The sequence below is a fragment of the Macrotis lagotis genome, chromosome 1 (assembly GCF_037893015.1).
Source record: "Macrotis lagotis isolate mMagLag1 chromosome 1, bilby.v1.9.chrom.fasta, whole genome shotgun sequence".
NCBI classification, from domain to species: Eukaryota; Metazoa; Chordata; class Mammalia; order Peramelemorphia; family Peramelidae; genus Macrotis; species Macrotis lagotis.
The window spans coordinates 598,823,823-598,850,175 of record NC_133658.1 but is presented as its reverse complement, the minus strand read 5'-3'; the positions used below and the strand labels follow the sequence as shown (position 1 = coordinate 598,850,175).

Here is a 26,353-nt window from a genome sequence, read left to right as displayed (position 1 = left end):
CCTTCAGAGAAAGACATAGATAGCCTGGGTTCAAATTTAACTAGAATTCCTGGAAGAAATGAAACAAGAGTTTAAAAAAAGTTTATAAATTAAATGAGAGTGAAAAAAGAAAATAGGAAAGGAAATGAGAGCCATGGAACAAAGAATCAGAATTATGGCACAAAAGGTATAAAACTTTGCTCAAACAAAAAACTTCCTAAAAAATGAGAATTAATCAAATAGAAGATAACAACTGCATGACACAAGGAATATTAAACCAAAGGCAAAAGACTGAAAAATAGAAGAAAATTCAGAGTATCTCATAGCAAAAACAACTGGTCTGAAAAGCAGATCAAGAAGAGATATTTTAGGAAATCATCAGACTACTCAGATATCATCACCAAAAAAGTACAAAGGCATCATATTTTAAGAAATTATAAAACTGCCCAGTTCTCTTAGAATCAAACAATATCAAATAAATTACCTCTAGAAAGAAACCCCAAAACAAAAATTCACAAGAACATCCAGGCCAAAGAAAAACTTCTGTAAGCAGCCAGAAGGAAAGAATTTGATTACCTAGTTATATAATCAGGATCACACAAGATTTAGCAGCCCTAAATACAAGGGAATAGAGATCTTAGAATATGTTATTCCAGAAGGCAAAGGATATAAACTTACAATGCAAAATGGCTTGCTCAAAAAAAACTTGAGTATAAGCTTAAGGGGGGAAAATAAACCTTTAATGAAAGAGGACTTCCAAACCATATAAAAACTTTGAAGTACAAACACAATAGCTAAGAGAAACTAAAAAAAGTAAACATAGTGAATTTCCATAAGGGATTAAACAAAGTTAAATTTACATTCTAATATATATGTTCTTTTTGAACTGTTTCTGCACTAGAGGTCACAGAGAGAGTCTGATTAGACAGAGGAACTAGGAATTGTTCTGTGATATCTTGATGATCATAAAAAGAATGGAAAATGAGGGGAAGAGGAATATGGTAAGGGGGAAAAGGAGAGAAAAGGTTAGGGAAAATTATCTCATAGAATCTGTGTGCAAGTAGAAATCAATACAAACAAGGAAGAAAGGGTTGAGAGAGTGGATGGCACTTGATCCTTGATTTCCTATGAACACAAAGAGGGAAGGATATACACATATAGTTATAGAACATATTTCATTAAATAGGGAAACAGAAGAAGGAAATAACAAGGAGAGTAAATTAAGGTAGTAATTAATTCTAAGTAAACCAAAATTTTACTAAGGATGAACAAAAACATTAATAGCAGCTCTTGTTTTGTCATAACAAGTAACTGGAAGCTGATTAAGAGTCTTCAATTAAGGAATGACTATAAAGTTGTGGTGTATAAATGAGATAGGATGCTACTTTGCTGTTAGAAATGATGGAGTTGGTTTTGAACAACCTGAATGCATGAAATATCTTTTATGGAATGATGTACAGTGAAGTAAGAACCAGGAAGATGATTTATACAATGGCAACAATAACTTTGAAAGACTTGGAACTCAGATCATCAAAATGAGCAACCACAATTCCAGAAAGTCACGATGAAATGTGCCACCTGTCTCCTGATAGAGAAGTGAAGGTCTAGGCAAAGAACAAGACTATTTTTTTAAAACATGGCTAATGTGAAATTTTATTTTGCTTTTAGCATACATGGTTGTAGAAGGCATTCTTTTATTTCTTTTTTTTTGAGTTGAGATGGAGTAAGGGAATAGAGAGATTGTGTTTTGTTAATTTGAAAATAAAAATTTATTTTAAAAAAAGGTATAGAATGAGGGAGTTGAATCCTGGTCTTCTAAAGTCTCTTACTATTTTATTATTTTTTCAACTATATGCAACCATAAACAATTAATTTTTTGCAAAGTTTTGAGTTTTAAAATTTCCCCCCTCCCTCTCTTCCCTCAAAGAAAGCACTAGGCTATAATATATGATCATGATAAACATAGATCCATATCTTCTTGGGTCTCTTAAAATGAGCTCCTGTTTTTTGAAAAAGTGCTCCAAAAGAAAAGACTTCTCTAGACTGGAGCAGAAAGAGAAGGTTTCTTGGAGGAGATGGGAAGTAAGGCAGATCTTCAAAGAAGCAGAGAATTAAGATAAACAGAGTATGAGAAGGGAATTATTTTAGGAGACAAAAGAATTTTTGCAGAACCTTTGAATTCAGATGAATAGGCCAATATGGTGGCTGTGGATATTATGTTTAGGGAAGTAGTAGGGAAAAAGGGGTTTCAGATGATTTTAGAGGATGTTTTCTAACTTTATGATGATACATTCTACCTAATCAAAATCACTTAACACTAATCATCTTTCTCCCATGGATTTCATACTCAAAAAAAAATTTGAGTTTTTTTCAGTCCCTTGGTATCAGTAAAGATGCCATTTCCAAGAAACTGAATTAGAAGTAATGAATGGGCCAACTAGCTGGAGCATTGGATAGAGCACCGGCCCTGGAGTCAGAAGTCCCTGAGTTCAAATCCAGCCTCAGACACTTAATAATTACCTAGCTGTATGGCCTTGCGCAAACCACATAACCCCATTTGCTTTGCAAAAACCTTAAAAAAAAAAGGAAGTAATGGATAGTGGTGTGGGTGGTAAAGGTATTTTCTTAAAGGAATGGATTAAATCAGCAGCAGCAGCAGCCTGGGTCTTCTTTATATCCCATCCTCCCACTATGATTAACTAAGACGGGAATCAAAACTCAAATACCCAGGCCAGGCTATAGCACGTCTAATGAAAGCCACAATAGGGCAAGGAGTAAGGTTAGAAGTCTTCTCTTAGAGCCTGGCTTAACCTGGGACTTGGAAGCAAGCAAAGGTCTGGGAGAAAGGGAAAGAAAAGGTTCAAACTGAGTGGAGAAAGAAGGGAAAGAAATCTTTATTTTCCATGATTCTGGTCTTGCTTCATTAAAACAAAATGCAGCAACAATAAACACAACTTCTTCAACCTATGGGGACCCTTTCTGCTTCTTTCCCAACTTTATCCTGGCCTAAGTGGTTCTCTTGAGTGGTTTATGGGAATAAGGACAAACTTTTTGTGAAAAGGCCAAATTACACTCACTGACTGTAGGACCTTGGACATATTTAGTTTTCCTGACTGCAGTTTCCACATCTGTAAAATGGAGATAAAAGTACTATCTATACCTCACAGGGAAGAGAGAAAAGTGCTTTGTAAACTTAAAAATTATAGAATATGAATTAATTTACAGGCTATTTATTTTCTGGAAAAAAGAATAAAGTATTATCAAGTAGAAGTCACAAGCCATAGATTGTTAGTGCTTAGAGAACAAGCTAAATCCCTTGTCTTACGTGAAACGATTCAGGTCTAAAAAAGGGATGTGACTTGTTTAAGGCTGCATAATCAGGAGCTGGGCTGGAGTTTAGGCCTCCTGAATCCATCTAGAGTTCCTTCTATTACCCATTGCTTCTCCCAAAAACTATTATAAAAATGCTTCTAATTGATCTCCTTGCTTAGTCTCTTCATGTTAGGCTATATCCAAACATCTTCAATGGTTCTCTATTATCAATTAGAGAAAAAACAAGATCCTCAGTGGTGCATTTATATAATTTTTTGCAATGTGGCTCCCACCTACCTTTCCAGTTTTATCTCCTATTACTTCTTTTTTGTATACTACTTCCATCAAACTGGATCCTTGGCTGCTCCCTGAACATAAGTTCATCTGCTTTTGTGTCTTTTACACAGGTGGTCCCCAGTATATGGAACACACTTTCTCCATACCTCTGCCTTTTGATAGATCTACCTTCATTTGAAAAAGCTGAGGTACCACTTCAAACAAGGCTTGTTCCCTGTAAATGTTAGTTAGCACTTTCTCTTTTTTAAAAAATTATTATTTATTTCATTCTTGCCTTTGAATCAATCAATAGGTGTTTTACTGGGTTTCAATTTTGTCTTTATCAATCAACAAGCCTTCATGAAGTACTAGCCAGGCACTATATATAAGGAAGTTCTTGTCCCTAGAATCTAGGACATAGTAGGTCTTTTAAAAAAAGTTTGAATTAAATTGTTGGCATCTCTCTTAATTTTTTCTCCTAGAATCATTTCCTAGTACATTTGTTTTAACCTCCCCAACTCTATTGACAAAAACAAAATTAAGCAAAACCAACTGATGTTTAACCCTCATTGATGATGTATTCAACATTTCAAGCTGTAGCCTACTACCTCTCTCAAGAGAGAGAATGTTCTATTAAAAACATTTGCAAATAGCAGGCTATACACAAATGTATACCATCAATATTTTTTAAAAAATGTTTATTTTTCCAACTACATGTAATGATAATTTTCAACAGCAATTTTTACATTTTTCTCCCTCCCTCCTTTCCATCCCCACTCTTCCGAGTCAGAAAGCAATGTAATAATATAGGTTTTACATCTATAACCTTGCTACACATGGATGTATATTATTCAATCAACATGGTTTTAAAAGCACCAGAAACATATTTATGAAAAGGGACAGACTTCCTCCCAGTAACTTTACTTTTTCTAATTATTCCATTTATGTGGCAAATATTTCTCTATAGAACGTAAAAAAAGTTAATGGTGATCCAGCTACTATTTGAAATTATCACAAGTTATGAATTAGTGTTATCTAGATTTTTAGAGAACACCACCCTGGACTGGAGCAGGAAATTCTGACCCTTTTCCTGGCTTTGTCATTAATCAGTAAAATGAGTTGGGGAAGTAAGAAAAGCTCTCTGGGTCTTAGCATTTTCTGTCAATAAAAGAAAGTAAATCTTGCCTATTGAAAATGAGTGACTGGACAGCTGGGTGGTGCAGTCAGGAAGACCTGAGTTCAAATTCGACCTCAGATGTCTATTAGCTGTGTGACTCTGGGAAAGTTACTTAAAACTCTGTGTGCCTCAGTTTCCTCAATGATAAAATGGGGATGATAACATAATAATATTATGTTAATAATAACAGTACCTACCTGGGAAGGTTGTTGTGAGGATCAAATGAGAAACTATTTATAAAGCTCTTAACATGGTGTCTGGTCAAGGATAGTACACAGTGGAGAGTCTAATATGCTTATTATAATATGCTTATTATAAATGTTTATTCTCTTCCCTAAAATGAGTCTAGAGTCTATCCTGAAAAATCTAAGGTACTTATTATGTGTGTGTCCTTATCAGTCCCTTACAAAAGATGAGGGGTCATCAATTTAAATACTGTATATAACAAATATAAAATGTATCATCTAAGAAGATAAAATTTTATCATCTAGGTTTATACCAAGGGAAATGTACATTTTTATTTATGCCTCAGTTTTCCTTTGTTTCTTCTCCTTCCCTCTATCCCAAATTTCTCAATTCTCCATCTCAGTGGCTGTTCTTTAGATGGAGCCAGCTATTCTCCTGGGGTAGGGGTAGGGGAGGAAGGTTAAAGGATCTGTTTCCAAGACACACATAGCCCCCTTGGCCTCTGGACCAAGCCCTTGAGAGCTATCATGTTTCAAAGCCCTGTCAACTCGTCAAAAACACCCAAGCTGGGAGCTCATGTTCCGCAGATTAATTATCACAACTGCTGGGGAACTTATTGCCTAGGCAAAGCTGCTGCTATTCTCAGAACACAAAGAGCTGCCGGCATCTCTGCATTATACCACTCCCTCATGGTAAAACAGTACTTGCTGGGGGCATGAGGGTGTTCCTCAATGATTGCCAGCTATTTTAACAATGGAATATCTCAGAAAGAATGAATGGACTAGTTAAACCTTACAGGGCATTCAAATCTTGTTTGGGGGTAGGGTGGGGGCAGAGATAAAGGCAGATTAGTGGTAGGGAGGAAAGGAATGGGGAGAGTGAAATTTTGGAGGCTTGGGGCTCTATTTCTAGCTCAGCAACTGGGAAAGTGTCCTTCAAAACTGATGCTGTAGTGATCATTATGGGGGCCATATGTTATAGAGGCTAGACCACTAGGCTAGGAGCCAAAAGTCTTGAATTCTTCTTCACTTAGAAATACAGAATTCTAGGAACAGAAGGGATCTCTGAACATCTAGTCTAACTTCTTATCCTAGCTAGGAATTCTTTCTATAACATGCCTGACAGATTGTCATAGTGACTTTTCTAAAAAACTATCAATGACTTTTGAGACAGAACCCATTCTACTACTGAGATGAAATCTATGCATCTCTAAATTCTACCTATTAGTACTAGTTTGGCTCCCCCTTTTATGTCACAGTTCTTTAAACACTGGAAGACAGCTTTCCTCTTTCCAATATCTTATTTTCTTTCATTCCTTATGTGACATGGTGTCATACTCTCACAAATATGACAGTCATCTTCTGATTGGTTGTCAATCTCTCTTAAAGTGTGCTACTTAGAACAATATTCCAGATGAAATCTGACCAAAACAAAACCGAACACATAGGATGACTATTTCTTCTATTAACTTGAACACTATACTTCTCTCAAAGCAGCCCGAGATTTTAATGGATTTTTAAAAATTATTATACTATTAGTTTGCTGTGAGTTTTTCATAGCTCAAAGACTTGTAATTGGTGAAGATTTTCCCTTCACCAACACAGATTTCATTCCCTTTAAAAGACTTAGCAATTGATCACAGAATGTGTTGCTATGAATGAAAAATTGATCAGCTATATATAACTAATCTGGTAACTGCCTCTAAAACTTAATTAGGAGGGTTTTTAGTCAATAGATATACAATATATCACTGGGCCCTTGTAGGACCAGCCAGAGCTTCTGTTCTATCTGGGCAAAGCTTTAAAGGATCTGGGGTTACCATACAAGTCAAAATGGGACAACAGAATAAGGCTGTAGTGTCATACAACAGAACAAAAACTTTTAAGTCTTTTTCATGAGAATTGCCTTTTTTGCCATATTTTTGCCTGTATTTGTGCAATTAATTACTTGAATCTAAATAGCCTTATTAAAATTTACCTTGTTGATTTTTGGACTGACAAAGCCCACTCTGTCAAGATCCTCTTTCAATATACTGGCTTCCAGTTTTGTGTCATCACCAAATTTGATAGTAAAAATTTGGACATCTTTAATCCAATTTATCAATAAAAAGACTTAACAAGTCAGATTGAAGTGTTATGCCACTAGATACTGCCTTTAAGTACAATATTAATACATGAATCAATTCCAGTTTACTGTAATAGCACCCTCTAGTCTATATCTCTCAATCTTGTGCAGAGATTATATGACTATTAAATGCCATCTTGACATATTTTATTCATAATATTCTAGATCTGCTGGTCTAGGTGGATTGGTAGCTGAAGTTATAGGAACTTCATGGGATGGCATTAGTGGGATAAGAGAATCCTTGGATTAGGAAAAAAAACCTAAAAGGTCCTCTTAAAAATAAGGAAATGCTTTCCCCTCTCTGGGCCTCATTTGTAAAATGAAGAGTCTGGATTACAGAGTTTCCTAGGTCTCTTCCTGCTCTAAACATACACCTTAAGTTCCTATTTCCTATACTGATGCTTAAGCTGCTGTGAGATGATAGCGCCTTTCAGTATCCATGGAAACAAGATCAGATTGAGGCTGGTGACCCAGAGGTAAATGGTTAGGTTTTCCATTACCACCTCCTTGAACCCATCTGGTCTCTCAGCATCAACTTGTCATGGGTGACAAAGAAGCAATCCTTGATGATACTGGAAAGGAACCTGTGGCCAATGAGGAATAAAAATCCCACTCCCATTCCATACTCATTTAGTTTCATGGGAATCTTATTTGAGGTATGGTCAAACTCACTTGGATATGATGTTTCTGAGATGAAGGCAACAGGATCAATACATGTTTGGACCCACTTACCTTTCTTTTGGGAGAATTTCTGCCCTCTAGGATTCCCCAGAGAGAATTTCCATTCGCATAGAAATAAGCTACATCATTGGTCACAAACTGAACCCTAACCCTGATTAGTAACCTTGCAAACCTATAATATAATTAAAAAAAAACTCAATAGTTTTTTTTTTTACTTCAATGGACTCCATTCTCTAGTCATCAAAACACAACTCATATGGTATCATTATTACCAATATTGTTTTGGCAACCTATTTTCCAATAAAACCTAAAGTGCCTTTTTATTTCTTTCTTAAAATGTTGAACTCTCTATGTGTATCCTTTATCTCTCACACCTCTCTAGGACCCCCTACTGAATAACCTTTGGGTTCAATCTTGGAGATAAAGAAACCTAGAAGGCAGCTGGGGTCTTTGAGAAGCAAACCTGCTTTTCTTCCATCAGACAGCTGTGTAAGCATAGAAGAAACCGTTCTTTAATTAATTTAATAGGATTCAATTTAACTTCTAAAATGGTTACACGTCACCCAAGGGGGACCTCCTCAGCCCAGCCTAGAATAATTAAGAGCTCTTTCAATTCAGAGGCAACCGTCAAAGGAAACACCAAGCATCATTGGGCTGAGGTTATAGCTGCTCTAGGGTGGGATGATCACTCAGGCATAGAATCCCTGGACTATAAGATACCCCTCCCTATAAGGTCATCTTATCTCTACTCCTGCTTTTCCAACTCATTCTAGCTAGATAACCATCTATCTGTACCATATGGTTCTGGAAAAACCCATTGACTGTCAAATGTTGAAAACTGTTCTCTTTTACTACGTAAACAATAAAGAAGTAGAAAAACATGGAAACTGCTCTTTGAATGAGTTATCCATGCCTGACTAGTTCACCAGGTGGCAGCTAACCAAATTTCAGGTACGATGCTCATCAAGGAAGAATTAGTTTCTGAAAAGCTAGTCTTTATGGTCCTAAACCAAAAAATGTGAAAGCAAGTGTCCCAGAGGCCTTAAATCATGACTGTATCCAAACCAAGAACCCAAATCAATCACTTGCTGGAACTTCAAACCAAATCAAACTTGAATGTTCATTAACAAACAATAATGATAAACTAAAGCAAAGTTGTTGTTCACTAAACCAATTTAAACTTGGACCAAACCTACATATTTTCTAAAATAACTGAATTGGCATAAAACCAGAACACAAAAATATGCTTAGAAATGAACCTTAGCCAATACTTTATTTGGTTCAAATTTCTGGTCTCTTCAGAAACAAAAATACAGGCAGCAAATGGTAAAATCCCTGGAGTGGGAGACAAAAAAACTGAATTCTAGGTCTGAGAAAGTGACTGAACCTCTGTGGATCTCAATTTCTTCATTTGTAAAATGCAGAAGTTGAATGATATCCAAGGTTCCTTTCCTATGACCTTATGCTATATATACTACCTTGAGTAAAATACTGACTCGGTTTCCTCACCTATAAAACCAAAGAGCTAGGACTAGGTGATCTCAAAGTTCTAGCACTAGCAGGTTATGATTTATCTTCCTTTGCCCTCCATCTGTCTCTGCCCCCAACCATTTTCCCTAGGCCAGACAGACTGAGATCATGTCCTCAAAGCCTCCAGAGCTCCCATGGAGTCTGCAGTCATGAGAAGTTATTTTTAAAGACGAGATGACAGCTCCGACAGTTTTGAGTCTGCCCTCTGGGTCAGGGTCTGAGTATTCTAAACCACCGCATGCCAGAAATCACATACAGATTGGGGAAATTACCCTGCAGAGCTAGGCAGCCAGGGGTCTTTCCAAGGAGCTCAGCATCTCCTGTTGAAGATGTCAACTAAATAAATAAAGAGAAAAGTTCCCCTGTTGTAATTTTTATCTCCATAATAAAAGGTCAAGTCTACTACAAATAATACCTTCTATAGTTTAAAAAACTCCAGAGTTGCAGTTTAAAAAACTCCTAAATTTCAGCTCTGGCTCCACCATTAATTAGATTGCAAACTGAGTTTTCTGGATATGGGTGTCCTCCTCAGTGAAGTGGGGAGGTGGGACTAGACACTAACATTTCCTGAGTCTAAGAATTTATTTTACTCATGTCTGCACATTTTGTACTCATCCTTACTTCCTTTACCCTGCCTGGAATATCCTCTTTCCACACTCTGCCTTGTTGCCCCCCCCCAAAAAAAAACCTCTTAGCTACCCGAGTTCACACTACAGGGCTAGGCCTGCAGGAAGAGCTCAATAAATCCCTACTGGCAGATTTGATCAATAGGTAAAATAATCTCTCCCCAGGTTTATGTGAGGATCAGATGCAATAACATGTAAATAAAAAAATAATATATTACACTCTTAAGCTTAAAGAGTATGGTTTTCAAGAATAAAGATGATTTCTACCAGATTAGAATGGAATTCCAGCCTAGTAGAAGAGAAGCTTCTTGAGGGTTAGGATGGCTTTTTCATTTTTGTCTGTGATCTCAGCACTAAGCAGGAATTGAATAAATCTTGTGGAGCTGAATTGCAAATTCATTCATTTAACATTTACAATGTATCTACCAAGTGCAAAAGACGCTGTGACAGACTCTTGAAAGAAATTTTAGAGAAAATGCAATCCCTTTCCAGGTGGAGATCACAGCCCCAAAGCAGGAGATGACACATAAGTAGGGAGCTATTCTACAAAACAACACATGACAAGCACATAAGAGAAGAATTAAGAGCTATGTAAGGTCTGTCTTAGGGAAGTTCATTACTGACTAGGTGAGCATTTTTGTTTTTTGTATTTTGAGGAGATAGTATGTGAAGTCAGCTTTAAAAGGTGAGTAGAATTTTAATAGGGGTTGAGTGTAGGGGGGGTAGAAGGTTAAGATAAAGGGCATACTAGTTGTTGTTTAATCATGTCCAACTCTTTGTTTGCCCCATTTGAGTTTGGGGTTTTTTTTTTTGGCAAAGATACTGGAGAGGTTTGCCACTTTACAGATGAGGAAACTGAGGCAAACAGAGGTTAAGTGACTTGCCCAGGGTCACCCAGCCAGTAAGTTTCTGAGGCCAAATTTGAACGCAGGTCTTCCTGACTCTAGGTTCAGTGGTTTTCTATCCACTGTGTTATCTAGCTGTTCCAGGGAACATTTAGAGTAAAGCACAAGACATAGATAAGGAGTGGCTAATAGCCTAGTTTGGCTGGAACAAAGAGGATATGCAAGGTAGAACTAGTCTAAGACTGGAAAATCAGGGTGGTAGCATATTGTGTAGGTTCTTAAATGCTAGGCTCAGGAGTTTGAACTTTATTCAGTACATGATAAGTCATTGAAGGATTTTGAGAAGAGAAATCTTATTAAATGTATGTATAAGGAGGATTAATTTGATAACAGTGGTGAAGGCTATTATTAGAGGAGGGTGAGAGAGAAGCCAGAGGTGGGAAGGTCTGTTAGGAGGACTAATGATCATGAGGGCCTGATGGTGGTGGGAATAGAGGTAAAAAAACAAATTAGAGGATTTGGCTATTGAATGGATAAGGGACATGGGAAGGAAAAGGAAGAGCCAAGTACAACATGAAGGTTTACACACATCAGACCAGTGCTTCAGACAGAAAGAGTAAAGACAAAAGGGGGAGATTTTTGGAGAGTGTTTTGTTTTACAAATGTTGAATTTAAGATTCTGGCAAAAAACACAGGTGAAGATAGCCTGCTGGCCACTGGAGCTGAAGAACTGAATCTCAGGGGAGAGATTAGGCTTTGATTTTGGCTTTATCTGACTAGGGGTGATAACTGCTCTCATGTAGGTGGAAGTCAAAAAGGGAGAGGTAGTGAGAGAAGTGGGCCGAGGATGAGATGACAGATGTCTTCTTGAGGGATGTCCACATTTAGCATGTGGGAGGACTAAGTAAAGAAAGAATGATGAAATAGGGGAACCATAGTGTGGAATGAAATTCAAGGGTGGAAGGAAGTATAAGATCAGAGAGGGAAGCTGATGTCAAATGCTGCAGAGGTATCAAGGAGAATAAGGACTGAGAAAAAGTGGCTAGATTTGGTGATAAGGAAGTGAACTTTGATAAGTTTAAAAAGAATGGTTAGAGAGGAGAAAGTCTAACTATAAGGCTTTGAACAATGAGTAAGTAGTAAAAAAACAAAGATAAATGAGAGTTGACTGTTTGGACACCCAAATCCATAAATAGAATAAAGGTAAGGAAAGAACACTGATTTTTTTGCCCTATTGTTTTGCATGTATTTGTTTCTTAGGTATTTTAATAGTAGATGGAGTGGGGGTCAAAAGAGTTGAGTTGGAATTGTGACAGATATTAGTTATTTCCTGCACTTCTGTTTCCTTATCTATAAAATGAGTGTTAGAATAACACACACCTCAGAAAGCTGTAGTGAAGATCAAATGAATTGATCCAACATATGCAAAGAGTTTTGCAAACTTTAAAGTGGTATATAAATGCTAGTTTCTATTAATCAAGGAGATGCAGTAGACAGAGAACTGGCTTCAAAGCCTAAAAGAATATTGGTTTGAGGCCTGGCTCTAACATCTAGTGGTTGGGTGACCTTGGTTAAGTCATCCTACAGTGCTCTAGGGAACTCGCTTAAACCAGGGCTGTCCAACCTTACTTTTAAAAGTTTTGATTGAAACAATAGACAATGTGTTTTGATTTGCCATTTTAGTGAGAGCTCTGCAGTAGCTCGGCTTTGTTTACTAAAGCATTTAGTAAACCTACAGGCACCAGCATTTTGGACAGCCCAGCTCTAAGAGTTTAAGTTGCATGGTCCCATGAGTTTCTTTTCCTGGGAGTACCCTTTACCAGTGAAATCACAGGTCTAATTGCTATCCCTAATCACAAATTACTTTGGAAATTAAAACAGAGCAAAGGAAATAAAGCTTGTAGGTTGCATGCTACAATTTATCACTAATATATGAATTACATCATTGCTGATCAGACACCGAGCAGTCCTCCCTCAAAAATGCAGACCCCTCTATTGCTACAACCTACTCCAGGAGGGGGTGTTGTAATAACAGAAGAATACAGCCAAAGCAAATTCTTCAGCTAGGAACATTTGGGGAGGTCTGTGACCACATTGGGAGGAACCCAACTGTCTGGCAGCTGAAACTGCTCTGTAGACAGTCCTTGAAGGGAGAGAGAGAAAGAGGAAGACCATCAGAGAGAAAGAGAGAGGAACAAAGAAAAGAGAAGGGAGAGAGCAAAGAGGGAGAAAAACTGAGAGGGAGGGGAAAAATGAGAGAAAGGAGGGAAGGGAAAAGGGAAATGGTGAGAGAGAGAGAGAGAGAGAGAGAGAGAGAGAGAGAATATTATTTCATAGTATGGGGCAAAGACAAGAAACTGTTCATTCAGCTGTAGGCTAGAAAGTTGGGGGGGACATGTTACTAATAGCCTGGGGCTTCTTTCTGGGATAACTACAAGTAGGGAAAAATGACCCTCAAAAGAACTTGAAACCTACTGAAGGGTTTTTTGGGTAGTTAGTACAGTAGGAGTGTTGGACCTGAAGTCTGGAAGATGAATCCAGCTTTCAGACATTAGCTGTGTGACCCTGGCAAGTCACTTAACCCTGTTTGCCTCAGTTTCTTCAACTGTAAAGAGAGTTGGAAAAGCAAATGGCAAGAAAATCCCAAATGTCATGAAGGATCAGACACAACTTAAAAAAGAACAAGAAAAGCTATTAATATATGGAGTTTCACCTCTTCTGCTATGATTGGTTGAAACCTTGGGGCACTGGTCAGCTGTGTGACACTGGGTAAATTATTTTATGTTTTTTCTGTTGTTGTTGATGTTGTTTTTTTATTTAATTCATCTAAGAAATGATGGTGTTACTATCATAGTCATACCATACTTACTCAAATTTATGGTACTTTGCAGACTCACCTATCCAGAGCATGGAAAAACAGTAAAGGAAGCTCCCCTCCCCTGTAAAAAAAGTCTTTAAGATGCCAAAATGGTATTACAGTCATAAAATATTTATTCTATCGATAGAGAGCTCCTTAGGTTCTCCCCGATGTCCTACTTATTCCTAATTTATAGTAATTTGAACAAGTTTGGAGAGCATAGAGAGAAGATTCAAAACAGTAAATCAGAAGAGTGGATGAAACAGAGGTGTCATAGCAGGAAGCAGTGAGAGCTCATAACAAGGAAGCAGACATCAAAAGCAGATACAAGAACTATGGAGCTGAAGAAAAGGGGTTGGATTTAGAGTTAAGAGATCTACAGTTCTGTCCCAGTTGTGCCCACCTTCCTGCCCCCTTGGGGAAATAACAAATATCCCTATCTCCTCAGGTCCTCAGATCATCACTATATAATGCACAAGAAAACAACTGATATTCATGATGACCAGGAGCCATCAGCAAAAGGCTAAAACAGGTTAGTTTCTATTTAGATTCAATTCTATTGCAGAGTGAGATACAGTTTTGAAAGATTTCCACTCAAAACAGTTAAAATAAGAGGAGAAAAAGCATCTAAAGTGTCTAAGACTAAAATGGCAGATTTTTAGCCATCTGGAAAATCAACCAATCAATCAATATTAATTAATTGTGCCTATTATTTCCAAGGCACATAAGGGACAGTTGAGACAATGGATAGAGCACTGGATCTGGAGTCAGGAAGATCTGGGTTCAAAATTGGCCTCAGACATTTGGTAGCTGTGTAATTCTGGGGAAGTCATTTAATTTCTTTTTGCCTCAGTTTCTCATCTATATAATGGGGACACACCAAGGAAGGAAATGGCAAAGCATTCCAGTGTCTTAGCCCCCAAAATACCCTATGAACAAGTCCATATGGGTCGAGAAGAGTTGGACATGACTGAATGACTGAACAATGTGTCACTAACTGTGCTAATTGCTGGGGATACAAAAAAAAAGGCAAAGGACAGTTCCTGCCCTCAAGGAGCTTTTAAAGGGGAAGACAATATTCAAATAAATATATGAAACAAGCTACAAACAGGATAAATAGGAGACAAGTGAGAGAGGGAGGGCTCTAGAATTAAGAGGGGTTGAGGAAGGCTTTCTGTAGAATTCATTTCCTTGGGATAGCCAAAGTTTTTAAAAAACAAAACAAAATTATATTATTTATCTTCTTTGACATCAATTAATAAGTATCTTGCCTACTTCTGGAAGGACTTGAGGTATAAATTAGACTAGACTTCCAAGCACTTTGAAGGGATGAAAAGAGTAAAATCTGGTATAAGCTAAGATGAAAGGCAAAAAACCTCAAATTTCAGAATTCTAGAGGAAGTAAAAGCAGATACTTATAGCATTTTACTTATAGCAATGCTTAGTCAAGTCATAGGTCTTGAGCCATGCTCAGTTTCTCAGGCAAATTGTAATTAGCGAATTGTAATATCTGAACAACTATCTGGTTAAATATTTTCTAGAAGACATAATTTTTCTTTTTTGACAACAACAAAATTAACACTCATCTTCAGAGAAAATATTTTTCCTAGAACTGAATCCAAGTAGGAATTGACCACATGGGTCTTTGAATAAAAGAAATTGCAGGAACATTTATTCAACTAATAAAGAAATATTTATTTATTAAATGCCTATTGAGTCAAGGCACTAAGAGAACATTAGTGGCAATATCTTCAAACTATGATTTTTCAAAAGGAAACGAGGGTGACAGAGCTGCTGTCTCCTCTGTAAGTAGACACTGTTGAGGATCAAATGAGATTATGAATGTGAGAAGGCTTTGAAAAATATAAAGGTATTATATATTGTACAAATGTGAGGAAATACTATTCTTGATACCAAGATATATTCTCCAAATTTCTTCTTTCAGTTTTTCACAGTACAGGAGATTACTTTTATTGGGGTTCTATCAGAAAGAAGACAAATCCTTTGTTACTGCCTGCCTAAACCCCACAGGTATGGGGCGGGGCTGAGAAAGGTTAAGGGAGAGGGGTGGTTTTCAATATTTAGTCAAGTCATACTGGTCTTGACCCATGTTCAGTCATCAGTCTTTTTGGATCTCAGTCCTGTGTTTCTCAAATTCTAAAAAAGAAGGAAAAAGAAGGTAGTATTCTATAGCACCCTCTCCCCAAATCCCCCCATCTTAAAGGGAAACATCTACTTATACTTCATGTTTAACTAGATTCACTTTCAGATGACAGCAGACAACGGAGGAGTCCCTTAGCTGCTTCAGAAAGGGCAATTAGAGATTAAAAACCAAGGGAAAATTAATTATATACTACCATGCCATACCTCTCATTCTATTAGATAACAATTTAAGGTGTGTAAGTCATGTATCTCTAACTAATTGGCAAGTTTTTTTTACCCTGTTTTGTACTTTTCTCAGGCTGCTCTTATTATGTCATGTACATAGTACGAATGTTGCAAATAATTTTTTAAATTTTATTTGGAAATTCAGATTTGCTCCAGAGTTCAAGGTGTGTGCAATTCACAGACACAAGATAAATTGTTTCTTCTTGGTCAAACAGATGTTGCTTCAAAGAATGAATGTGCCCAAGAGTGAAAACAGAACTGAGATATACATCCACAAAATACACACACACACACACACACACACACACACACACACACACACACACACACACAGCATATCCTCTTCAATATATGAAATGGAGAGAGCACATATCGTAAGAGAAGCCTCTAGTTCCAAGGTGACCCTTTAACAGGGCTCCTAATGAGAGTACCTTATGACATATTAGGGTTTCAGCTCTTCTGTCCACTCACTCCATCTCTGGATGACAGAATACACCTGTATCTCTGGTGACCACCCCCCACCTCCATCCCCCCATCAGCAGATTGAGAAAGGAGGCTTAGGAAGTAGGCTAGCTAACTGGCTCCAGAATGCATTGCTTCTTCTTGATACTGGAAAAATGCTTTAACATCTGTGTCTGTATCTTTAGACTAAAGAACTCTGATTCATTAGAAGCAATTGGGATATCTCCTCCAGGCAGATTTGGGAGGACTTTATAGAGAAAATCCAAGAGAGTGAAAAGCAGCATCAGAGGGGACTTCCAAAGGCATTTCTGGAGATGAGTGATTAGGGCTGGTATTATACCTGGGTGGCATAACCTACTTGGAATGATTTCAGAGGCACCAGAGGCTCTCAAATATCTCCCCTACCAAGACTGATGGGTACCTGAAATTCTACCATAAGAGCTCTTCTTTTTTAGTTTAAATCAAAGAAGGCTTTTTCTCTTTTAAAAATGTTATCCTGGAAGGGTTAATATTTAAAACTTCATTTTATTCATATATTTCTTTAAGATCATTGCATTCTTTTCTCAGAGAAAATTTTGATGAGGAGAAAGACAACATAAGTCCTTGGGTGGCTAATGGATAGCAACCATCAAGAAGGTTAGAGAGGGACAGGAGTACTGGGTAAGAACTTTGCCCTCCTAACCAAATCTCTGTAAGGCATGTCTTGAGCATTAACTAATAGGACTTATTGGGACAAAACTTTACAAAAACAGATATGATACAGGCATTTATTTTTATAGATCCAGTACCAAGTTTCATGTGGATATGTTTTAAATGTACTTACTGGAGGTATTGAAATTAGCCTTGAGGAAGGATGGTGAGACACTGCATCTTCCACAGAGGTAGGGACAGTCAATGACCCTATTCTTCTCCACTTTCAAGTACAGAAATCTTTGTCCTTGGTTGCTACATGGGGAGAAAGGGGGTTGAGTGGTTCCCCCCACCCCTAGGAAAACCAGACTAGAGGAGGTTACATAGGCTGAGTAAATACAGAACAGAGGGCTTCAACAGTAAAGAATCTGATGGATGGAAGGTACCAAACTAGATAACAGTTAGAATATCTTCCAGTTCTAACATCTTATTGGCATGTGACTCACAATTGTACTGTGGGTCAACTCTGAGAGTAGTAATGTACCATATTTCCTTGAAAATCAAGTACAAGCTCTTCTGTCTGGTATTTACAGCCCTCTAGGACCTGGTCCCATCTACTTTTCCAGACTTATTCTACATGACTCCTTGCACAAGCAACAGATATTCATACATTCTCACTTCAACCTCTTAGAATTCCTGGCCCATCCCTTCCCCTCCCCATTCCAAATTACTTGTATTAATTCTGTGTATACTTTTATATGTACATTTTGTTTCTCCTCATAGAATGTAATGTCTTCACATCAGGGATTATTAAATTTCTGTCTTTGGATCCCAAACTCTTAAGCAGAGCACTAGTGACATTTAATAAATGCTTGAGATAGATATTTCATTTCTCCCAGGGGGAAAAATAAATAATAGGTTTTTGGCATCCTTTTCCCTGGACTTTCGGAGGACACCTATCAATGTATTATAGTTAGTTATCACAGGGCTCACCCCAAACACTAAGACAGGTTCCAAAGGGTAGCATGTCTGTCAGCTGGCTTCATTTCCTTGGCATTGCAATCAGTTCAGCTCTGGGTCCAGGTGAGGTGCTAAAGAAGGCTTTATCAAGGCTAAAAATTCACAAAGTATTTTACAATGCTTAGATTCATATCTTCTGTGCCAGGATGGTATACATATGCCCCATTTTCTAGGCAAAGCTATGTCACAGACAAGTTAAACTTTGGGCACTGCAAAGACAGCAGGAAATTGTTACCTCCCACTCCCAAAAGACAAACATGGTATCCCTGATTTGTGTATGGTTGATCTGGCTCCAAGAAGGATATAATATACCTAGAAGAGATAGTACTATGTATAGGCAGAGGCTGAAAAGAAAGTCTCTTGGAAACATTCAAGTCTGAAAAATGACAAGAATAAACTTCCGTAATATCCTGAAAGGGTTGGAGAGGATGGATATGAACTTTGATCATCAAATATGGGAATAAAGAATTTAAGCACTAATTCTGGACATTTGAAAGAGGGAAAGGAGATCAAATAGCTTGGGCACTTGGCTGGTATGTGCAGCCCCTTAGGGGAAACTGAAAGACCAATTTAGAGTAGTGGCATGATATTATAATGGAAAGCATCTTGGATTTTTTTCTCTAAATTGATGTTAATTGGGTGACTGAGGGAAGGTCATTTCTCTCATCTGAGTTTCCATTTCCTCTCTTATCAGTAAAATGAGGTATACTATCAGGAATCAGAGAAATAGGCTAAGATTTCATTCATTCATTCAAGTTCACACTTTATGCAGAACCAGAAGAATAGAAAAGAATGAATAAAATAATTTAAGTGAAAAGAATTATGAAATGAGATTAACAGTAAATATTATGAAGAAGAGAGAAGAAACCCTTCTTTGTTTTTAACAGAAAGGTAGGTACTAACTGTTGCATACTGTGTCCAACAAGGTAAGCTTGTCATTTATTTTCCTTACTTTTTTCTTTGTTACAAGGTATAGTGGTAAGGAAGGGTATATGACAAAACATATGAAAACCAACAATAAAATTTATTTCTAGGACATGAAGCTGTACTAGATGATCTCGAAAGTCCCTTCTGCCACTAATAATCTGATTGCAAAAATTCAAAGACTCTCAAACAGCAGGATTAGAATCAGTCAAACTTCAAGATGCTAAAAGGAAGAAGAAGGAGTCAACTAGAAGCCAGAAAGTTAATGAATGTGACAACAATGGAGTTATCTTTAAATCTCAAATATGGATTGATAATGGATTCAAAGCATATTATTAAAGGGAACCAAAATGGGTTGTGATTCTGATTATTCTCATAGGTCACAGAGATTCTATATCAGGGCTTTCATGGTGCTCCGGAGAAAGGAGAGGACTATAGGATTGGCCACAATCCAAAATAAACATAAATCACTACCAAAATACTCAGTATTAGTCATGCAAGGAGGAAAGCCAAAGGAGAGAAGACCTAAGTCTTTATTTGCAGGGTTACCTCAGGGCTTTAAAAAGTTGCCAGTGGAAGTCTGTTCTATGAGAGAGAAAGTAAATTGCTAAATGGGGTCAGAGGATCTTTGGATCATGGATCCTACGTTAGAGTTGGAAGGAACCTTGGATATCATATAGCACAAATCTCTTATTTTTCAATTAGGGAAAACAGGCCCAGAGAGGATAAATAATTTGGCCTTTCTATCCAAATGAAATCTGGACTCCCTGGTGCCATAGTTGCCAGCCTGCTCATAGTTTTGCATAGCCCAATATTACAGCTAGAATGGAAAGCCAATTAGAAAATAGAAGTTTCAGGGAAGCAGCCAGGGATTCTATAGTAGTTTGTTAGATGAAGAAAATAGCATGTAAAAAGGTCAATTTTATTATCTGGTACATAGTAGGCACTTAATAAATGTTTATTGATCAGAGCCCTCTCAAAATGGTGAGTAACTCCTGACATTCTGTATAGGTCTCATTGATATCAGTAGCTCCTCCATGAATAAAAGACATTTGTGGAGTACAAAGCAAATTAAAAGGTGGGAAGCCATTCTGCAATGAGCAGGTCAATAGTATCAATGCAGTGTATAAGATTTTATTATTGTTGTTTATTTTTAAAGCTTTTATATTGGCATATTCAAAAAATTTAAAGTAGTTCTTTTTAAATTTTTTTTAGGTTTTTGCAAGGCAAATGGGGTTAAGTGGCTTGCCCAAGGCCACACAGCTAGGTAATTATTAAGTGTCTGAGACTGGATTTGAACCCAGGTACTCCTGACTCCAAGGCCAGTGCTTTATCTACTACACCACCTAGCCGTCCCCAGTTCTTTTTAAATTTTAAAAATATTTAAAATAGTGGCAAAGAATTGGAAAGTGAAGGGATAACTATCAATTGGACAAGTTATGGTATATGAATGTTATGGAAGACTATTGTTCTGTGAGAAACTGAAAGATTGGACTCTAGAGAATCATGGATAGAATAACATGAACTAATTGCTGAGTGAAGGGAGAAGAACCAAGAGAACATTGTACACATTAAAAACAACTCTATGAAATGACCAACTATGATGGATGTAGCTCCTTTCAGCAAGTCAGTGATCAAGGACAATCCTGAGAGACCTGTTATGGACAATGCCATCCACATCCAGAGAAAAAATTACGAAGTCTAAATGCAGAGCAAAGAATATTATGTTCACTTTTTAAAAACTTATTTTATGTTTTTTCCTTAATTACTCATGGTTTTTCCCCCTTAGTTCTAATTCCTCTTTCACAACATGACTAATCTGTAAATATGTTAAATACATGTTGTACATGTACCAGACTGTTCACCATCATGGGAAGCAGGGAGGGAAGGAAAGAGTGGTAGGAAAACGTGTAACTCATAAATTTACAAATGGATGAATGCTGAAAAACTAATATTGCATGTAATTGGAAAAATTTCAATTAAAAAAAGATTTCGTGTTGGTCATGCTATCAAAATAAATGCCAAGAATCAATCAACAAGCACTTTTATAATGTGACAGACATTGTGCTAAATGTTCCGGTTACAAAGATAAAGTAAAAACAATTCCTGCCTTCAAGGGATTTTAATGGGAGAAACTACATATAAACCTAAAATATTAAATGTTAAAATAAAATATATTGATATCATTTATATCAGCACATTCAAAATAAATGGAAGGTAACATTAGTAGGTATGGCACTAGAAGCAGGAAATTCTTCTCTGAGACTGAGTTGAAAAGAAAGCCAGGGATTCTAAAAGTCAACTGGGAGTTTTCATATAAACCAATATAAGCTAAATGCAAACGAAGAAGCTGTGGACTGTCATTCTCTCTTTTCATTTCTGTCTCTTGGTTCATTTCCTATTTGTTTATTTGCCTTTCCTTTTCCTCCATATTTTTCAAACTCTGCCCTTTCTTCAAACCCCAACTCAAGTCCTCCTTCTATATAGGATTTACATACTGCTTTAAAATTTGCAAAGCACTTTATAAAGATCTTTTTTTATCCTCACTATAATCCTGGGAGACAGATGCAATTATTAACCTCTTAATTCCAGCCTTAATCAATATTCCTTTTCTCTGACCATCTGAAACAGGTTGTAAAGGTCAGTGATTAGAGCTTAAAAGGACCTTGTACATCATCTAGTTCAATTTCCCACATTACAGAAGAGGCTCAGAGAGAGAGATAAAATAACTTGCCCAAAGTTACCCAGGAATCCTGGGTGGGGCAGAGATTTGAACTCAGTTCTTCTGAATGCAAATTCATGGATATCTCTTATTTACAATACTGTTTTCTTCTACACTGAACCATATATTTTAGAACATGTAATAATAAAATCACAGAATAGCAGAGGACCTCAAGGGTCATCTAGTTAGTCTTCTTCAAATTTACAGATGACAAAATTGAGGCCCAAGGAAGTAAAGCAATTAGTTCAAAGTCTCAGTGAATTAGTGGTTAGGCTGATTTTATACTGCTAGGCCAGTATTCCTTCTATTAAACTATGCTACTTTTCACATCAAAACAGCTTAGAACTGAAAGAGAACTTTAGAACCAGCTGATCTAATCTCATTTAGTATCTGCAGAAATTGAAGCCATAGGAGGAGAAGATCATCAGAGAGTTCTTGGAAGAGCTGGAACTAAGAATTCAGATTCTGGAGTCTTGGTCTATTACTAGTTCTTTAATTGCTTCAAGTATCTTTGCAAATAGATCAAAAGCTCCCTCAAGGCAGGGACAAGTACATCTAGTTCTCAATTAGTGCCAATAACGAATCCCTTGAAGCAGTTACATTCACTTTCTTTATTCTCCCACATTTCTAAATTCGGTCAGGATGCATATGGGTGCCTGATGCCTCTGGGGATTTCCCTGAGGTCATGGCATCATGCTCCAACAACTGACACTATTGACATGCTAGCTAGTAACCTGCCCAGCCATGACTATTTTTTCAGTGATTCCACTGGCCCCAGGACCTGTGGATTTTTAGCAATGGCAGGTATCATTCTTGCAACAGAAACAGAATGGTGATATTTGGAAATCTAAGTTGTAGTGCCAGCTTTACCTATAACTTAATTTAGTTTCAGTTTCCAACTGAAAAGTAGAATAAATAAATCCCACCTCTCCTATTTGTCTTACAGGGATGTTGTAAGGCTCAAATGAAATGATGAATATGAAAGTGCTTTCGAAAAATTTAAATCTAGCAAAATAAAAGAGTATTATATTCCATTAGCTAATGATGGGGGGTGTGTGAAGGATGCTCTCAGCTAACTATTTAGCAAATACCTAAACCATGTTATTTACTGCTTATCCTGAAGCAAAAACCTGTGGTCACTTGACTGCCACTTTTTCTCTAATGTAAACTGACTAGATGTGCTGACAGCATAGTTTAGCCGCTTAAAAATAAGTCAGGATAAGACTTCTAGCCTGGGACTCCTCTTCACTAATGCAAGGATAGAGGAAGGCTGGTTGAAATGCAAACCCACAACTCAGAGAGCAAACCTAGCAAAAAGCCAAGTTCCAGGGGGCTGGAACTTGCAGGATGAGCCTTGTAGCAACACTGTCTGGTGCTGATGTTTAAGAGGTGTGTGCATTCTGTGAATATCTAGGGAGAGGTAGGGGAAGTTGAGGTGGGAAGTGGCAGACTTAAGTCCAATAGACTCACACCCACCCACTCACCCAGTTTCCTTTCTGTTGTCTGGGGTGTCAGCAACAAGGAAACAAAACTCCTTTCAATGTTACACTGAAGAATTTCCTTCCATTGAGATGAAAGCTTAAAGGAAGATGCCTAGGGGAACCACAGTTTATAGTGAATTCTTCCCAGGACACTGCTAGTCTAGATTTCTTTCTTCCCCTGGTATAATTCCCTTGAGATCTCCATGAATTATAGCAGCACTAGAAACAGACAGGCTCAGTTATACCAATTGTGGGAAAAAAAAGACACTTCCGAGTATTATTGCTGAATGCCTGTTATCCCTTATTTAAGTAACCCAGGGTCATGAAGTTAAATTTAAGCCACAAAGTCCCAAAACAGCTCATACTTGGGTAAAACAAAGAAAGGAAAGCTAACTTGAAGTTATCCTTTATTTTTTTGCCAACATTGCTCACAATGCCTAATGCACTGCAGAGGAACAAATATCTCAGGGGTCCTGCTAAGTGCTCACTCTGCCTCCTTTAGTAGCATGGTGTATATGGAAAAGAACATGGAATCTGTAATGAGTCAACAAGCAGTTATTAAGAACTTACAACCCAGTCTCAGACACTTAATAATTGCCTAGCTGTGTGAGTTTGGGCAAGTCACTTAACCCCATTGCCTTGTAAAAACAAAAAACAAAAAAAAAAACCCAAAACAAAAGAATTTACTATTCCTAGCTCTTCCAGGATTCCTTGGGAATATAAGTACTTTGGAGATACAAAGAAAGGCAAAATCATGGTTCCTATCCTCAAGGAGCTCACACTTTAATGGAGCAGACAACATATAAATAACTAAGTATATATAAGACATATACAGATTAAGTGGAAGGTTATATGAGAGGGAAATTCCTAAGCAATTTCAAGAACCCAGAAAGGTCTAAAGCAAAAGTTGAGATTTAAGCTTATTTTTTTAAAGGGACAAAAAAGTCTGTACAGAGGCATAAGAGGCAGGAGAGCAGGCTGACCTCCCAAAGGAAGATGAGCCTTAAGCTTACTCTTGAAGGAAGTCAAGAATCCTGGAGGAAGAATATTAAAATTCATCTTTGCTCCAAATATGTAACTTTGGAATTCAACCTCTCTGGGTCTCATCTCCCTCATTTGGGTTGGATGAGTAGTCTGGAGAATTCTAAGGTCACTTCCAGCTCAAAGAATGACAGAATTTTATAGATGTTCTATATATGTTTGGGACATTATATGCATGTATATATATATATATATATATATATGCAACACACATGTACATATACAAACATACATATTATGTACCTACACATATATAAACATACCACACACAGTGATTGTTGTTTCTCCTTCATTCTTGAAAAGGACCATACACACCCACCAAATCCACACACCCATGATTTCCTGGACTTCCTTCAAGTATCAAATAAAACCTCATCTTCTAGAAAATGCCTTCCCTCTGCTGATTATCTCCAATTGATACCCTACATAACTTGCCTGCACATGGGAGTTTTCATGAGGTCTCCCCCATTAGCCTTGGGGGTCCTTGAGAGAAAACTGACTTTTGTCTGCACAATGTCTGGCACATAACAGGTATTGAATACATGCATACTGACTAATAAAATAAATGCAAGCGAGTTGTGAAGGGAAGGCATTAGCAGCTGGGAAAGAAGCAGGAAAAGCTTCTATGTTGAAGGTGGTGCTTGGAAGAACTTAACAGGATAACGTCCCCCAATCATGGTAGTGTGAGTGCCATTGCCAGCTGAATGGCTGAGATGAAACAGCTGTGGTCTTCCTTCTGCCACAATGCAGTAATGTGGCAACCTCTAGCTCTGCCAGGATTCTGAACTGATGAGCCACATGCTTTAGTGAGTTTCCCAAGAGGCTGAGTTCCAGGACTTCACTCACTCCTGGAATGTCCTGTTCTAAAGCTTAGGTTTTGGAGCTACAGTTTGAGTCTTCTTTCTTTCTTTCTTTTTTTTTTTTGCTCAGCAGGACTTTGCTGTTTTAAGGCTAACACTCTTTCCTATGTCCCATTTTGGTCGCTGTTCTGGCATTACATTTGTTCTATTTTAATGTCTTAACTTGGGTCCCAGTGCCCTGAGGCCATCCCACACAGTAGCAAGATAAATGAGTACATATGAAGAGTAAGGTATAAGACTCCCCAGAGACTAAGAACTTACCCCACCCCTCTTTTTTCTCTGACCCACAATTTAAACAAACTGGTGTCATAATCTAAAGCAATCTAAATAGGCCTAAGAGTAATCAAAGAATGCTTTAGTAAACAGCTATTATGTATGTGTCTAGATCCTGTACTAAATATTATAGGGAGTAAAACAATCTTGTCTTTGATGACCTTATGATTTGACACTGGAGATACTATTAATATACATGAAACAAAGACCTATAAAGGACTACATATGATCCTGTGAATTACAGGTGCTTTTACAATTACAGTGCTGTAGAAATTCAAGGTCAGAGCAAGAGTGACTAAGATAACTGACTAGAGGATCTTCCTGACCTGTTGGATTCAAGTCACCAATCCCAGATAAATTCCATCCTCCTCTTAAAAGACCTGGGAGATGGAATTTCTGAAACACTGTCAATGATCTTTGAAAGCTGAAGTTCTTGCAGGATTGGAGAAGGGGCATATGGACAGATTTTCAAAGAAAAGCAGAGACCAAATCTGGCAAAACAAAACAAAACAAACCAGGCCAATAGGCTTACTGCTTTGTGGCAAAAGCATGGGTTATATTATTAAAAGGATAGTTCATGAATACTTTGAAAAGGAAATGGTGACCATGAAAGCCAATATGACTTCAGATAATGGAAGACAAGAACGATGTCATTACTAAACTGGTAGGTCTAGCTAATGCTATAGCTATAGTTTACCAAGATTTCAACAAGTATTTGAACAAATGCTTCATAAGAAAAAAGTTGAAGAGACCCATACCACATAGAGTTAGATCAGAACTGATCTCAGTGAAAGACCCTTGAAAAAGTCATTAATAATTCAGTGTCAGCTTACAAGGTAGAATGCCTTAGGAATTCTCTGCCTGGCATTTTACAAAAATCTTAGAATAAGGCATTTTTAGGCTTGTTATGATACAAAGGTGGCAGCAATTGCTAACAAAAGAGATGACAAAATCAATAT

The 26,353-nt window shown here is 37.4% G+C and overlaps 1 protein-coding gene and 1 long non-coding RNA gene across 2 annotated transcripts in view; one reads left to right on the top strand and one right to left on the bottom strand.

Moving 5' to 3' along the window:
• Nucleotides 1-26,353, bottom strand: part of HS6ST1 (heparan sulfate 6-O-sulfotransferase 1) — a 292,056-nt gene that overhangs the window by 124,976 nt on the left and 140,727 nt on the right. The gene's annotated exons all lie outside the window — the stretch shown is intronic.
• LOC141507345 (uncharacterized) lies at nucleotides 8,122-19,297 on the top strand. Its single transcript, XR_012474122.1, has 3 exons — nucleotides 8,122-8,224; nucleotides 14,042-14,125; nucleotides 19,128-19,297. It is a non-coding gene; the product is annotated as an uncharacterized LOC141507345 (long non-coding RNA).